This window comes from Psammomys obesus, unplaced genomic scaffold (assembly GCF_907164565.1).
Source record: "Psammomys obesus unplaced genomic scaffold, mPsaObe1.curated_primary_1811, whole genome shotgun sequence".
In the NCBI taxonomy this organism is placed as follows: Eukaryota; Metazoa; Chordata; class Mammalia; order Rodentia; family Muridae; genus Psammomys; species Psammomys obesus.
This window is the reverse complement of record NW_026591872.1, coordinates 114991-127802: the sequence shown is the minus strand read 5'-3', so window position 1 is coordinate 127802 and position 12812 is coordinate 114991.

Sequence of the window (12812 nt, the reverse complement as noted above, 5' to 3'; positions counted from 1 at the left end):
CTAGGGGCTGGGATTACAGGTGTATACCACCATGTCTACTACAAGTCTTGTTTTCTAAATCAAAGATTCTTCGTTTTGATGTTTGATGGTTTTCTGAGAGATCTGCTTAAGGGCTGACTTTTGCTTCTTTCCCCCCAGGCTGGTGTTATATTCTCCAGAGCAGACATCTTTTGAGGGGTTTTTCCACACATATATTTCCCATACCTACTAGAGCCAGGCAGGGACAATAGCTAGGGAAAGCAGGAAAGAAATCCAAAATCTTGGGAAAGAAAAAGGTGAGGAGGAAGTTTCTCAAGAATTAAAGATTTGGAAAAACAAAATGAAATATGCAAGTTCAGCTATATATGCACAGAAAGCAAGCTAGAGGACCCTAGGTTTCTACCACTGGCAGATGTGTGGGCTATGTCCAAACATGTAATAACAGACTTGGCAGACAGATTTGAATGAACAGAACAAAACAATGCTCTGCTAAAGAGAGATGAGACTCGGATGTCAAAATAAAAATATATTGTGAATAGAATAAAAAAGATGTCATTCGCATTTAGTAACTGAAGTGGAACAAAAGATGTCTTAGAATCAGATAAAATATGTAAGTAACAAATATTACAGGAAACAAAGGAAGACATTACAATTCGTTAAAGTATAGATTAGTTTAGAATATTAATGCAGCATGTTAAGTGGCCCCCCCAGGACCCTTAAATATTCATCTGAACACTCAGGGAATAGGGGAAATCTTATTCAATAGCACTTTTCTTGTTCTGCCCAATAACAAAAGACAAACAATTCTTCAACAGAAAAAATTCCCAGCTTAAAAAGAAACCTTAGCTGTCCACTCTCTCCATATCTCTTCCACATAGTACTTGAAGTCCTAGCTAGAACAATAAGGCAATTAAAGGAGATCAAGGGGATACAAATCAGAAAGAAGTCAAAGTATCACTATTTGCAGATGATATGATAATATACATGTGTGACACCAAAAATTCAACCAAAGAACTTCAGCTGATAAATACCTTCAGCAAAGTGACTGGATGCAAAAATAACTAAAAAAAAAAAAAAAAAAAAAAAAAAAAAAAATCAGTTGCCTTCAAAAGACAAAAGGGCCGAGAACGAAATTAGGGAAACAACACCCTTCACAATAGCCACTAATAACACAAAGCACCTTGGTGTCACTCTAACCAAGCAAGTGAAAGACCTGTTTGAAAAATACTTCAAGTCTCTGAAAAAAGAAATTGAAAAAAATATCAGAAGATGGAAAATTCTCCCATGCTCATGGCTTGGTAGGATTAACATAGTGAAAATGGCCATCCTGCCAAAAGCAATCTACAGATTTGATGCAATTCCCATCAAAATACCAACATAATTCTTTACATAACTTGGAAGAACAATTCTCAACTTCATATGGAAAAACAAACCCCCCAGAATTGCTAAAACAATACTGTACAACAACAAATCATCTGGAGGTATCTCCATCCCTGATCACAAACTGTACTACAGAGCAATAGTAATAAAAAAATGCATGGTACTGGCATAGAAACAGAATGGTGGATTAATGGAATTGAAAAGAAAACCCAGAAATAAACCCACAAACCTACAGATACTTGATTTTTGACAAAGAAGTCAAAACGATACAATGGGAAAAAGATAGCATCTTCAACAAATGGTTCTGGTCTAACTGGATGTTTACATATAAAAAATGCAAATAGATCAACATTTCTCACCCTGCAAAAAAATAAAGTCTAAGTGGATCAAAGATCTCAAGATAAAACCAGACATACTAAATCTGTTAGAAGAAAAAGTGGGAAAGAGCCTAGAACTCATTGGCACAGGAGACAACTTCCTGAACAGAACACCAACAGCACAGGCTCTAAGATCAACAATCATTAAATGGGACCTCATGAAACTGAAAAGTTTCTGTAAAGCAAAGGACACTGTCATCAGAACAAAATGACAGCCTCCAGACTACGAAAGGATCTTCGCCAACCCTATGTCTGACAGAGGGCTAATACCCAGACTATATAAAGAACTCAAGAAGTTAAAAAGCAAGAAATCAAGTAATTCAATTTCAAAATGGGGTACAGAGCTAAAAAAGAGAATTCTCAATAGAGGAACATCAAATGGCAGAGAAACACTTAAAGAAATGTTCAATACCCATAGTCATCGGGGAAATACAAATCAAAACAACCCTGAGATTTCACACCCATCAGAATGGCTAGATCAAAAACTCAAGTGACAACATATGCTGGTGAGGATGTGGAGAAAGGGGAACCCTCCTCCATTGCTGGTGGGAATGTAAACTTGCACAACCACTTTGTAAATCAATTTGGTGCTTTCTCAGAAAATTAGGAATAGTGCTACATCAAGATCCAACTATGCCACTCCTAAGCATATATCCAAATTATGTTCAAGTATACAACAAGGACATTTGCTCAACCATGTTCGTATCAGCTTTATTCGGAATAGCCAGAATCTGGAAATCACCCAGATGTTCCTCAGTTGAGGAATGGATACAGAAATTATGGTACAATTACTCAGTGGAATACTACTCAGTAATTAAAAACAAGGAAATCATGAAATTTGCAGCCAAATGGTGGGAACTAGAAAAGATCATCCTGAGTGAGGTATCCCAGAAGCAGAAAGACACACACAGTATAAGTGGATATTAGACATATAAAATAGGATAATCATACTAAAATCTGTACACCTAAAGAAGCTAAGCAAGAAGGAAGACCCTGGGTAAGATGCTCAATCCTCATTCAAAAAGGCAAACGGGATAAACATTGGAAGAGGGAGAAAACAGGGAACAGGACAGGAACCTACCACAGAGGACCTCTAAAAGACTCTACCCAGCAGGGTATTAAGGCAGATGCTGAGATTCATAGTCAAACCTTAGGCAGAGTGTAGGGAATCTAATGAAAGAAGGGGAAGATGAAAGACCTGGAGGGGACAGGAGCTCCGCAAAAAAATCTGGGCACAGGGGTCTTTTCTGAGACTGATACTCCAACCAAGGACCATGCATGGATATAATTTATAACCCCTTTATAGATGTAGCCCATGGCAGTTCAATGGTTTGAATGAGAATGGCCCTCATAGGCTCATTTGTTTGAATTCTTGGTCCTCAGTTGTTGGAACTGTTTGGAAAGGATTAGGAGGTGTGGCCTTGTTGGAGGTGTATCACTGGGGGTGGTCTTTGAGGTTTCAAAAGATCACACTATTCGCAGTTAGCTCTCTTTGCCTCATGCTTGTGGTTTAAGATATAAACTCTTAGGGACTGCTCCAGTAGTGCTGTGCCTGCCAGCCTGTGGCCATTCTCCTTGCCATGATGTTTATGGAATTTACCTGTCTGAAATTGTAAGCCCAAAATTAACCATTTTTTTTTAGAAGTTGTTCTGGTCAGGGTATATAATCACAGCAATAAAAAAGTAATTAAGATAGGAGTTAGTTCTAGGAAGTAGATAATTGCTGTAATAAACCTTACCATGTTGTTTCTCAGAGGAATATGGAAAACTTTGGGAAGTCATATTTGGTAAGTGATTGGAAAGTGTAAGTGGGACTTAATGAGCCATCCTAGGATACATTTGTTGCTGATCTTTTTGTTAATCTTGGCCTTTCTGACTGAGGTAAGATGAAATCTCCAAGTTGTTTTGCCTAATTGTCGAAGGATATTTGATCCCATTGTGAACCCCAAAATTGTGAACTATAAAAAAACCTTGTTTCTTTGGTGTGGTTGAGCCCTATCATACACCTTTAATCCAAGAACTTTTTGTTTATTATAAACTGATGATTATGTTGTAGTTCAGCCAGCCCTCGCACACACCTTTAATCCAAGAGCTTTCTGTAAACAGGATTTAATAAAGTTAACTCTAGGTCAAGAGGCAGTGCAAGAAACCAGCTGATAGGGATTAAAGAACAGGATGGACTTTGAGTTGAAGGGTATTGAAGACAGTGTGGAGAATAAGAAAAGATGATCAGCTCAAGCTCTCTCTTTAGTTTAGGTTTCAGGTCCTCAGCTCCCTAGCTTTTGGGGCTTTGAGCTAATAAGCCTTTGGACTTGTGTTTTTTGGCCTTTTCTCAACTGAGATAGTGAGCCTTTTGGGTTTTTTCGATCCAGACCTTAGCTGAGCCTTTCTAAGCCAGCAGATTTTTACCCCAGAATCTGGCTCCAGAGTCTTTATTGGTAAAATAAAACAGTTGGATTTTCCTTTTTTAAAACAAAACCTCATTGCAAGGGATGATGAAAATTTTTTGAGAAATTCCTTTGCTATTCCTTTTGAGAACTCTCTGTTCAGGTCTCAGGCCCACTTTTTTTTCTTTTCTTTTTTTTTTTTCCCTGTGGGGCCAATATTTATTTCAACTTCCAAGTTACAGACCTTCATGGAAGGAAGTCAGAGCTGGAATTCAAACAGAAATTTAAAGCAAAACCCGTGGAAGAATGCTGCTTGCTGGACCACTCATTCAGGGTCATGCTTAGTTATCTAGCTTTCATATACAACCCTAGACTACCTGCCCAGGGAATGGTACCACCTTATGTGTGCCATGGATTTAACTGTGATCATCTGGCTTAGCAGCAAGCACTTTTCCCAACTGAGACATTTTGAGCTCAGCACCTCAAACACTTTAAATTAAAATTATGATTTATTAGAAAATGAAGGAGATTCCTATAAAAGGTACAAGAAACATACAGAAAATCAAACAGAAAAAGCCCTTTGAGTTTCTTTTCTTCCTCTATTCCTATTATTTTATTTTTAGATTTATTCTTTATTGGTTCCTAATATTGGAACTTTTTGTTAAGCAGGAAATAAATATATCATCATTTTGGACTTCGATTAAACAGTAGTCCCCTTTCTTCCTATTCCATTTATATTTTCCTGGTGAAAGTGTATTGATTCACTCCTGTATATTACACAGTATACACCTCCACTTCTCACATATACACTGCACCTAAAACACAGGAAGAAATCTTTCTGATGTTATACAGCTATCCCCTGCCCCATGTCACCTCCCTTTCATGTATATTAGACTTCTGAATTGGAAGGAAGGGCTCTTTTGTTCAGCTAAGACTCAAGTTTACTCATGTGGACCTGAAAAATGAGGAAATTGATTCTCTACAGGCATATCAGCACTTGTAACTATGTTCTAATCCACAAAGCACCCCAGACTTTGAGAAGAGCTTTCTAGATTTGTTCAGAACTACTTGTGAGGTTGCATCTGGCAGGTCCTGGCATCAAAGGGAAAGGAACTGTCCTAGACTAGACAGAGTGCTCTTGTGTCCCAGTACAATGCTTGCATAGGAGTCAGCAGCGCTTTAAAAAGGCCTTGTTAGAAGCCCAGGGATCAGAACACCCCACCGCATCACCCTGAAATCAAAGCCTAGCTTTTTCTTTCTTTTGCTATCATGTGGAATACAGCATTATCGTCCTGTAGAAGGAGTCCAAAGAGGACATCTGTCTTCAGTTAGAAAGAGGGAAATGTAAAAAGGGAGCAATGTCTGCATCTACAGCACAGAACAAAGCAACACCGGCTTCCCACACTCCTTATTTAGCCCATGCCAGTTTGTCCACAAAACACTACAGCAATCTCTCAGCCAAAAGTCTTTGGTAAAGTGCTAAATTTCCAAAGTCAAGGTGAATTGGCTTCAAAGAAACTTAATCCTGCAGGAAATAGCACTTCTTAAAGAGGTGTTTTGTATTCCATGTGCACTGATGTGTTTTTGTTTTTTCTTATCAGTTACATAGACAATTGTTTGAGAGATGGACTACAAGGGAAAAGGCAGTTTCTAAGCACTACTGTGTTTATGAAAGGACCCAAAAATCATATACTCTAAAAGTTCATTTTCATCCTGGTCAATATTTCCTTCATTCTGATTTGTAAGCCTTGAAAACATACAGAAGACTGGCTTCATGTGTTCCTTTAAAAGCTCACTTGACAAAGTTGATTTTTTATGTAGAATTATGAAAGGAATGTTTACGAAGCTGTAGAGAAATAACTGTGTTGCATGTGGTAATAATAATCAACAGAGGGCCTCTGAAAGACTCTACCTAGCAGTGTATCAAAGCAGATGCTGAGACTCATAACCAAATCTTCAGCAGAGTGCGGGAAATCATATGAAAGAAGGGGGAGTTAGTAAGACCTGGAGAAAACAGGAGCTCCACAAGGACCAAATATATCTGGACCCAGGGGTCTTTTCTGAGACTGTTTCTCCAACCAAGGACCATTCATGGATATAACCTAGAACCCCTGCTCAGATGTAGCCCATGGCAGTTCAGTATCCAAGTGGGTACCTTAGTAAGGTGAACAGGGACTGTCTCTAACATGAACTCAGTGGCTGGCTCTTTGACCTCCATCTCCCACGTCCACCCCCTGAGAGAGGAATAGCCTTGTTAGGCCACAGAGTAGGACTTTGCAGCCAGTCCTGAAGAGACCTAATAAGATAGAGTCAGATGGAAGGGGAAGAGGACTTCCCCTATCAGTGGACTTAGAAAAGGGCAGGGAGGAGATGAGGGAGGAAGGATGGGATTGGGAGGAATGAGGGAGGGGACTACAGCTGGGATACAAACTAAATAAACTGTAAATAATATAAAAAATAAAAATTTAATTAAAAAATCATCATATTCTCTGGGCACCCACAGGCCATTCCAGCCAGAGAAGCATGTAGAATAACTGTAGATCTTAATCTATCTTCCTGCTTTAAGACCAATCCTTCAGTCTCATCCTTAGTTCTGTACAGATCACTTGTTGCAGGCTCTTCTCACTCTTGTCCCCATTCCCAGTGGACTAAGCAGATCTTGGTGGAAAATCTTACTTTCCTCCCTCCAGTGGATGCTGTCAATGCCTACCCCCCATTCCTAGCTCATTCTTATTCAAGCGTGAGCTCCCAATGCATAAAAAGACATTTTACCTGGAACCCCCAGTGGCAACACTTATCAAGAACCCAGAAGAATTTCCTACCAGGCAAAAGACAGCCACTGCTTCTTTCTAAGAACCAGAGAGAGTAACAGAAACCAATGGAAAAACCACTCACCCAACAAAGAAAAGACCAGATATTATTACCTAGAATTACAATGTTCTCGAAAACCAGATCCCTAGATGCTAGTGTAAAAACGCAATCAATAATTGCCAGAGCAATATGTATCCATTAGGGCCCAGAAACCTTAACAGAGCAGGCTTTGAGTATTGCAACATAGCTAAAAGCACAAGAAAAAGACCTTATAAGTATCATAAGGTCCTTAAAGAGGGAATGAAAACATATATTAAGGAAATCTATGAAAACACAAATAAGCAGTAGAAGGAAATGTACAACAGTTCAAGACCTGAAAGTTAAAATGGAGTCAATAAAGAAACCCCAAGTTGAGGGACATCTGGAAATGAAAAATTTAGGAACTCAAACAGCAACTTCAGAGGCAAGCCTCACAAACAGATGGGAGAGAGAAATAGATACCTTTGTAAAAGACAATATTAACTCTAAAAATATCCTGGCACAAAGCATCCGGGAAATCTTGGATACTATGAAAAGAACAAATCTAAAAATAAAATAATAGAAATAGAGGAAGAAAATGAAACTCAAAAGATCAAAAGCACAGAAAATATTTTTCAGCAAAATCATAGATGAAAATTTTCCTAACCTGAAGAAGGAGATGCCTATAACAGGTACAAGAAGCATACAGAATATCAAACAGACTGGACCATAAAAGAAAAAACCTCAGCACATAATAATGATAATACTAAACATACAGAACAAAGAAAAAAAATTAAAGGCTGTAAAGGAAAAAGAACAAGTAATATATAAAGGCAAACTTATGAGAATTACAATTGACTTCTCAGTGGAGACTCTAAAAGTCAGAAGGGCTTGGAGATATGTGCTGTAGATTTTAAGAAATCACAGATACAGGCCTAGAGAGATGGCTCAGTGGTTAATAGCACTGTCTTCTCTTCCAAAGGACCTGGGTTCAATTCCCAGTACCCACAACTGTCTGTACAGCTAATTCCAAGGGAACTGACACCTTCATAACTAATGCACATAAAATAAAATTAAATAAATTATTTTTTAAAAAAAGAAATCCCAGATTCCAGCCCAGACTACTATATCCAGCAAAAACTTTTGATCACCATAGATGGAGAAAATAAGATATTACATGATACAGTAAAGTTTAAACAACATCTCGCTACAAATCCAGCCCTACAGAAGGTGTTAAAAGGAAAACTCCAACCTAAAAAGGTTAATTATAACCATGAAAATTCAGGGAATAAATAAACTCAGAACAGCAAATCAAAAGAGGAGGTGGGGAGTGGGGGGTAGAGAGGTTGAAGGGTGGACCCAGAATGGAAGGATTAGGAGCTGCAGCCACTGTGGCTGCTGCAACCCCTTGCCTGCCCCAGCTGCTTTGATAACCAGGGCTCCCCCTGGCTACTGGATTCAGTTTTACAGGGATTTAGATGTCTTTTAAGTATGCATAGTTTCCTCCTTTTTGATTGCTGAGTAGTATTCCATTGTGTAAAAATACCACAATTTCTGTACCCATTCCTCCGTTGATGGACATCTGGGTTGTTTCCAGGTTCTGGCTATTACAAATAAAGCTGCTATAAACATGGTTGAGCAAATATCTCTTTTGTGTACTTGAGCAAACTTTGGGTATATACCTAGCAGTGGTATAGCTGGGTCTTGAGGAAGCACTATTCCTAATTGTCTTAGAAAGCGCCAGATAGATTTCCAGAGTGGTTGAACCAGTTTACATTCCCACCAGCAGTGGAGGAGGGTTCCCCTTTCTCCACAACCTCTCCAGCATGTGTTGTCCCTTGAGTTTTTCATTTTGGCCATTCTGACGGGTGTGAAATTTGCAGGCAAATGGTGGGACCTAGAAAAGATCATCCTGAGTGAAATATCCCAGAAGGAGAAAGACAAACACGGTATATACTCACTTATATAGACCTATAAGATATGATAAACATAATGAAATCTATACACCTAAAAAAGATAATCAAGAGAGCGGACATGGGGTAAGATGATCAATCCTCGTTTTGAAAGACAGATGGGATGTGCATTGAACATTGACAGGAGTCTACTGAGTGCATTGGCAAGACTCTAACTAGCAGTGTTTTCAAAGCAAAGACTCATGACCAAACCTTTGGCAGAGTACAGGGAATCATAAGAAAGAAGGGGAGTTAGTCTGATGAGGAAAGGATAGGAGCTCCACAAGGACCAAACATATCTGGGCACAGGGTCTTTTCTGAGACTGACATGCAACCAAGGACCATGTATGAATGTAACCTAGAACCTCTGCTCAGATGTAGCCTGTGGTAACTCAGTAACCAATTGGTTTCCCATAGTGAGGGGAACAAGGACTATTTCTAACAGGAACTCAATGACTGGCTCTTTGGCCTCCCCACCCCCCAAGGGAGGAGCAGTCCTGTTAGGCCACAGAGGAGAGCTTTGCAGCCAGTCCTGAAGATACCTGATAAAACAGGATCGGATGAATGGGGAAGAGGTTCCTCCTATCAGTGGACTTGGCAAGGGGCACGGTGAAGATGAGGGAGGGAGGGAGGGACTGGGAGGGAATGAGGGATGGGGACACGGCTGGGATACAGAGTTAATAAAATGTAACTGATAAGAAAAAAATAAAATTAAAAAAATAAAAAAATAAAAAAAAGTATGCATAGCATTGAAATGTTATTTTATGCTGTTCTGCTTTATTAAAAAGCTGGCTCTGGAGTTGGGTTTTGGATCTCCTTTCTCTAAACCCATACACCCATACATGCCTTTTCTTTTTTGGTCTTTTATTTGTTTGACTTTTTTTTTCTGTGTAGAGTTTCTCTGCATGGCTCTGGCTGACCTGGAACTCTGTAGATCACGCTGGCAGCTTGCCTCTGCCTTCCCAGTGCTGGGATTAAAAGTGTGCACCAAAAGTTTTCTATTTTATGTAAGGTGAACCAACTGATTTTATACAGAAAAAAGAAGGTCAAGCAAAATGGGTAAAAAGAATTAGACTATTGGTTTCATTGACCACTCTAAGACTTTTGCCAAAATAAAAACTATCTTGAGATGAGTAAAATTATTACGAAAATTTTCTGAATTTCAAGATACATATGTTTATTGGGTATGGCTAAACATCTGTAAAATCTATAAAAAGGTTAACTGAGAACTTATAACAAAAGGGTTAATAATTAAAATCTATACATGGGTAATCTTAATTTACTATAATATATTATGGATATAACTTAGATTTACCTCTTTTTGAAAAAAAAAAAGAATGCTTTTTTAAATAACAGCCATGTAACTTCACCACCATTGTGGTTATGATAACCATGTGATATAAACTAACAAAGGAGACAACAACAGGTATTCAAAATATTTTGGGTTAAAATAAATTCTTATATGATAACTCTTGTCCTACAAATAAAAATAAAATATAAGGACAAAATAATAAAAGCAAGATTTATAAAAGTTAAGATTTAAAACATGTTTAATGACTAAGATATTAAAGCTATACCTACATACATTTGTATGGAAAATTAAAAGGTTGTATAAATAAAGTATAGGCAATTCTTTTTTACTTTATGATGTTTTTTGATAAACTGCCTGAGCACCCAAAAATTTGGAACCATCAGTAAAGGAGTATAATATAATAAAGATATAAATAAAAGCCTTTAAAAGCCTTTAATACTATTTATTCCTCAATGTAATGTAAATGAGATTTTGTTTACTATGATCAGTAACTCCTTGCTATTTTGCAAAAAAGAATTACATAACAGGCCTCCTGGGTATCAACAGTATTTCAAATGTCATAGATTAAACCACAGTGTTTATCCTTAAATGTCCTAAAATTCATTGATTATGCATTTATCAAATCAGAGACACTGTTTTTTGATACATGCAGAAATACTTTTAGTAACTTTGCCAGTACTAGTTTTCACTTCAAATAGAGGCCTAGGCCTGAAAATTTCATTTAAATACTTAAAAAATGTTTACCCCAGGTCACCTCCTGGCTTAGGACTTTAGAAAATAATTAAAATTTTAAATTACGCTTGGACCTCTACTTTTAGTTATGCTAAGTAAACTACAACTCAGTTACACAGATAAGTTTTATTTTCCTCTGTTCAGATTTTGATGCCAACCTGACAGTCACTAGTTGGAGCTTATAATTAAAAATATAACTTAAAAAGATCAATAGAAGTTTAATGTTATGAGTTAAACTCTGGCCAGGGTTTTGGACAGATTAAAAAAAAAAACAAAAAACAAACAAACAAAAAAAACAGAGATCTATATTATTCCAGATAAAAAAAAAAAGGCTAAAAAACCCCCACAAATAAATGACCAAGGATACAAGACAGGAAATAAACACACAAACAAAGAAACCTGGAAGGGAATAGAGATTTCAGAAATTCTGGTCCCACAGGGAGCATTTGCTCTAGAGCAAAGATCACATTTTAAAGTTTGTCTTGCCTTGAAGCAAAGACACTGGTTTTCATATGTGCACAAGCCTGTTGCTGGCTCTACAGGACTATGTAATAGGATCAAAGCCCAGAAACTTTGGTATGCAGATGGTAGTTATTGGTAGCAAACTATGCAAATACTAGGGACTGACTGTGACTGTTGGATATAGATGGGATGTAAATGATTATTTTTATTCTTGTTAAATTCTTCTGTTAGGCTTATAGTACACACAATCTGAAACCCCTACTGTTAAGTTCAGAGTTTCTAAAAACTAATATTAAAATAAAAATGCTAATCAGTTCAAAACTAAATTTAAAACCTGGCACAGTGATGCACCCCCATAATCCCAGCACTCAGGGTGGCAAAGGCAGGCAGATCTCTCTGAGTTCCAGGCCAGCCTGGTCTACAAAAAGAGTCCAGCACTGTCAAGACTACACAGAGAAACCTTGTCTCAAAAACAACAATAACAACAAAACCCCTAAATTTAAATCCTAATCTTACAAAAGCCACTAGCATGTTATAAAAAATAATCATGACATACAAGTTAAGAGTCATCTTATAAATGATTAAACTTTTTAGTATGCTCAGAGATATACTTGTTGTCATGCTAAGTACAAATATAATTCATTTCAGGGACAAGCTTTGCTTAGCCCTCTGTATATGTTTTCAAGGTTAAACTTAAAACAAGTAACTAAAAACAAATAAATTTATTTAAAAGAAGTATACTTATGAGATGGTCCTAAAACTTCTCAAAGATCTATTGAATGTCATTTAAAATATTTAATAAAGCTTACCAGGATAGACTAAAAGACCAGATCTTAATGGGAGACCTAAGGTTTCCTCCAAAGAACATGACTCTCTTGGATTATGGCAATGTTAATCACAGGCCAAGACTGCCTCATGCTTTGCCCACCACCAGGACCCCACTTATTCTGTGGATAAGCAGGACAATAGAGAACTGGCTACCCCTCTTTGCCTTGCCAAGGTAAGCCAGTCTCTCAGGTTCCTCACCCACAAAAATCTTCTGGACTTGATAGCCAAAGGCCAATGCTGTACTATGTAGCAATCAAAGAGTTAATGTGACCTTATGTAACTGATGAAGAATGAAGCCACTCCAACCAAGATTGCTGAGGAGAAGCCTGCGGTAACCATCCTGATAGCAAGCAAGTCTCTGTTGCTTTAGTTACTACAGAGGCCATTTGGTTTATCAAATTTATCCTTCTCAGATCACTGATGGTGTTGATGGCTACCAACAGTGTTATCAATTTAATACTAGTTGATTTGTCAATGCAGTTCAGGCCTTGATATTTTTAGAGCTATTCGGTCTCCTCATTAAAAAAAAAAAAAAAAAAGACAATTTCACAGACATGTTTGCTTTGCTGACAAG